The 5,276-nt window shown below is 37.5% G+C and overlaps 1 pseudogene across 1 annotated transcript; it reads left to right on the top strand.

Moving 5' to 3' along the window:
- The first annotated feature begins 326 nt into the window (after nt 1–326).
- Nucleotides 327–977, top strand: LOC308426952 (high mobility group protein B1-like; annotated as a pseudogene). Its single transcript has one exon. The product of its transcript is annotated as a high mobility group protein B1-like (transcript).
- Nucleotides 978–5,276: the final 4,299 nt, after the last annotated feature.

Genomic DNA, 5,276 nt, shown 5'->3' with positions numbered 1-5,276 from the left:
GCTTTATTCAAATTAAAAATGTCTGCTTTAACAAAGATATTATAAAATGAGAAGACATTTGCTGAAAATATCTGTAGACGACATCTCTGACATATGTGTTCCCTATATAGTTCTTCAAAGCATAAAAAAAGTCTAACAAGAAAGCAACAACCTGATCAACAAAAAAGCAGAAGATAAGGTCTGTGGATTTGAACGCCATGACCCTTACTTTTGCCATTTTAAAACTTTCATAAGTACATTGAGCTCCACAGAGACAGCACCGGGGCAAGCGAGAGCCGGACGGGCACTGGGCGACTCTGTGCCTCTCCTAGGAAAATCAACTAAACATGGGCAAAGGAGATCCTAATAAGCTGAGAGGCAAAATGTCCTTATATGCATTCTTTGTGCAAACCTGTCGGGAGGAGCACAAGAAGAAGCACCCGGATGCTTCTGTCAACTTCTCTCAAGAGTTCTCCAAGATGTGCTCAGAGAGGTGGAAGACCATGTCTGCTAAAGAAAAGGGGAAATTTGAAGACGTGGCAAAGGCTGACAAGGCTCTTTATGAAAGAGAAATGAAAACCTACATCCCCCCAAAAGGGGAGACCAAAAAGAAGTTCAAGGACCCCAATGCACCCAAGAGGCCTCCTTCGGCCTTCTTCTTGTTCTGTTCTGAGTACCGCCCAAAAATCAAAGGTTAGCATCCTGGCTTATCCATTGGTGATGTCGCAAAGAAACTAGGGGAGATGTGGAACAACACTGCCGCGGATGACAAGCAGCCCTATGAGAAGAAGGCCGCCAAGCTGAAGGAGAAGTACGAAAAGGATATTGCTGCCTACAGAGCTAAAGGAAAACCTGATGCAGCGAAAAAGGGGGTGGTCAAGGCTGAAAAGAGCAAGAAAAAGAAGGAAGAGGAAGATGAGGAGGAGGATGAAGAGGATGAGGAAGAGGAGGAAAAAGAGGAAGACGAAGATGAAGAAGAAGATGATGATGATGAATAAGTTGGTTCTAGCGCAGTTTTTTTTCTTGTCCATAAAGCATTTAACCCCCCTGTACACAACTCACTCCTTTTAAAGAAAAAAATTGAAATGTAAGGCTGTGTAAGATTTGTTTTTAAACTGTACAGTGTCTTTTTTTTGTATCGTTAACACACTACCGAATGTGTCTTTAGATAGCCCTGTCCTGGTGGTATTTTCAATAGCCACTAACCTTGCCTGGTACAGTCTGGGGGTTGTAAATTGGCATGGAAATTTAAAGCAGGTTCTTGTTGGTGCACAGCACAAATTAGGTATATATGGGGACAGTAGTTTGGTTTTTTTTTTTTTTTTTTTTTCTTTTTCCGTTTTTTTTTTTTTTTCTTTTGGTTTTATTTTGGGTTTTTTTTTTTTTTTCATCTTTAGTTGTCTCTGATGCAGCTTATAAGAAGATAATTGTTCTGTTAACTGAATACCACTCTGTAATTGCAAAAAAAAAAAAAAAAAATTGCGGCTGTTTTGTTGACATTCTGAATGCTTCTAAGTAAATACAAATTTTTTATTTAAAAAAAAAACTTTCATAAATCCCCCCTAGTGAGAGAATTCCAAGTAATTTATAAATCAGATCCATCAACATTCTCAGGCGTTTATGCATCTGTGTAAACCAGTGAGGATAACCATGATAATCAGCACTGTTGCAGCCACACTGTGGCTGCCATGGGCAATATCACATCCCAAGTACAAGAGTTCTAGATTTATTAGGTATTACAATGGAAACAACATTTACCTTTATTGGGTTTTAGTTAATGCCTCCCTCCAAGTTTTTACTTGAAAACTATTGATAGCAAATATAAAAGATTATGCCTTAATTTGACTTGTTATTTATGCATAATATCATCTTGTGAGAAACAATGTTTTAAAGTAATAAATATCAAATAACTAATTAAATGATAAAGAGAAAAAAGAGCAGAAGAACTGGTACTAACCTCATCTAAGATGATGTAATATGCTGGTACCAACCTCATCTAAGAAGGTGTACATCTAGAGAGTATGCTTAAAAATGATGTTCAACACTATAATTATTAGGCAACTAGAAATCCATACACTGTCACTCTAATTTTAGGATGGCCATTATCCCAACTACTGATAACACTAAATGCATGGGAATGTGGGAATGAAAGGAACTCCTTGCTTGAGGGGGTACAAAAAATATACACATTCAAAGACAGTCTGGTCAGTTCTTATAACATTATCACAAAATCTAGTAAATATGCTTCTTGGTATTAATGAAAGTAATTTAAAGTTTATACCTTCACAAAAAGCTGCACATAGACATTACTAACATTCATAGTATTGTTTATTCACAATAACAAAACTTAGCATCAACCAACATGCTTGGCGACATATAAATAAATAAGCTGGAATATAATTTAGACAATGGAACATTATTCTGCATTGAAAAAAGGAGCTATTTATCCATGAAAGTCCATGGTGGGAGTGGGATTCAAAGGCTCACTATTGGTACTAATGTATGTTTTAAAAAGAAAATCTGAACAGAGTAGACATTATGACTCTAACTCTTAACAACATTTTGGAAAAGGCAAAACTATAAAGATGGGAGAAGAATGGGTAATGTCCAGGCTGCAGGGGAAGGAAGCATGCTAGGCAGACTGCAGATGGGTTTTAGTAAAGCTACTGTATGACACTAGGAAGATGGACCTGTCATTATACATGTGGAAACTCAGAATATGTAACACTGAGGATGGAGTCTAATGTAACTAAGGATTTGGATTACACTGTGTTTGGCTATGGTAACAAATGTACCACTTCAGTGTGGGGTGTAAATAGTAGAGGATTTTAATTACTTATATGTATATGGAGAACCCTTTGCTTCAGATTTGATGGTCCTTAATATTTCTCTTAATGGCTTATGGTACCAGAGTTTTGTTCATAGGATCAATGTCAGGTGCTCACAACCACCTGTAGCTTAAGGGGATCCAACTTCATCTTCTAGCCTCTTTGGGTACTAGTACACATGTACATACACACACAGAGACACATACATGTACACTCACACACACATGCACACATGTAACATGACTTTCTTGGCTAGTGAACTCTCAAATAATGACATTGAGATCTTTTACTAATTATGAATGCTTAGTGCCTTTGCTTATGCTTGTTCCCAACTAGCTCCTATACCTTAAATCTCCCCATATATACAAATCTATGTTTGTCATGAGGCTCATTGCCTGCTGAGTGCCAGCATCTGCTTCATTCCTCCGCTGGAGAATCTCTCCTACATGTCTGACGGACAGATCTGTGCCTTGTTCTTTCCCAGAGTTGCTATCTTTCCCTGGAAGGTCTGCCATTCCTCTCCTGCCTCAGCTATGGAACTCTTTATTAGACCAACCAGAAGGTTGGAGGACATGTTTACAAGATGTGATGCAGCCATATGAATAGCAATACCAGAGTCCAGGCTGCAGTCAACTCTGACAATCTTTCCACAGTGCACGAAAAGAGTTTACCACAGCATCTTCCCCTTTTAGTCAAATAAAAGGCTCTTTCTCTGACATCAACAAATTATATATAATAAAAAACAATTTTGAGAACTATCAGGTAAAATTACATTCATAATGTCCAGTCCATTTGTATTTGGCAACTTTGGAGAAAGTATTTCATTCTCTATTCTATCTTGGTGCATTCAAAGTTCTTGTACCTAATTCATTTTCTATCATAACTTCCATTTATCAACCTAGATTTTTTTAGACCTTAAGTCATTTTTTTAGATATTAACAACTCAAGCTTATATGTGAAACTATAACTATCTAGTATTTAGGCCTATCAGAGACCTGAGAAGGATAAATATTACCCGAGTAAACAGGAAATGCAGAGCAAGCAGTTTTAAACCTATAGAAATGACCCAAGGTTCCTTTGCAATGTTGAAGCATGCATCTTTGGACTACTGGCCCAGTATATCTGACAGACTTTTAGTGAAGCAGGAAATATAAAGGACTGGCCTATCTTGTGATAGAAAGTTTGACAGTTGACATCTTGTGTCCTGTTTGTTCATGGACTGAACAGAATGTTATCAACAGTTGAGGCAGGCCAGTTTTTCCCTGGAGGTTGGCTTTGCCATATTTGATGCAAATATTATATGGGGATTCTTTGATGCTCCTCATCTTTTTTGAAGTGGTATTGGGGTGCTGCCAGAAGCTAACAAATCTCATTGTCATGAAAAGCCTTTTATTCAGCATTTTAAATGTCATATTCTTCAGATCCCTGAAGTATCTGAAGAATATCTATAGTACATCTAAATAGGGAAATGTTGCTTGTTTCTACCTATTTACTACCTGGTTAACTTTGAAAACATCTATCTATAGGAGGCAAAAAAAAAAAAGCTTATTTCTGTAAACAACGGAACTCATACCATTATAACTGTAAGTTTGATTGACTACTGACTTGTATTTCTTAATTATTCTAAACAATTTTTAATAGTAGCTTTCAAGGACAAGATAATCTACCCTTTTATTCTATCATTCTCATATTGCCGCTCCCCCTTTTTATACCCTCTCACCCCTTTTCCCCTAGATAGGGGAGAAAGAATGATAAAGGAAAGAAAATAAAGAAAGAGATCCCTGAATCTAACATCCTTCATTTTGTTTCCTTCCTGACCAAGACCATCAACTTTGTGACCAACGCCCCTTCCTTACGACAAATATCCATAGCCTATTGACCAATCAAAAACCACCCACCCCATCTTTTGGGAATAAGGCATTATTCTCTTAAAAACTTCCAGTTTCCTGTTGTCTTGAGGTGATAGTATCTTTTGGGGGCCCCAAGAAAAACGAGATATTGGATAAGACCTAGTAATGCTACTGTATCCCTTGCTGTCCGGTCTCTGTGATGGGAAAGTGTATAGCTTAACTGAAGTGCTGGCTGGAACAATCTGTGAGGCTGAACCAATGGAGTTAGCATTTGAAAGTTTTCCTGGATGCAGATTTTTGAGCAAACAGAAACTAGGCTTTCTGTGAGGCTGGACCACCCGGGCTATTTGTCTTTTCTTAATTGATGTCTGGTCTTTTTGCTCTGAGAACATAAATTTTTAAAGACATATACATTTTTGTATTAACACAAGTATGGAATGTGTGGTGTGGATAAATCAGTTGATTCTTTGTTCTTTGAGCAGGAAAGGCATCAAACTCCGTATGTTCATTTGGATTATATAGCCAAACTGTAATATAAATTTCCATTCATGGCATTTGAAAGGATGTTATACAATAGAAAGCCCTGTGAACTCTATAGATGTGTTGGCTACACATAGAC

Source organism: Micromys minutus, assembly GCF_963924665.1.
Source record: "Micromys minutus genome assembly, chromosome: 1".
Classification (NCBI taxonomy): Eukaryota; Metazoa; Chordata; class Mammalia; order Rodentia; family Muridae; genus Micromys; species Micromys minutus.
This window is presented reverse-complemented; position numbering and strand designations above follow the sequence as displayed.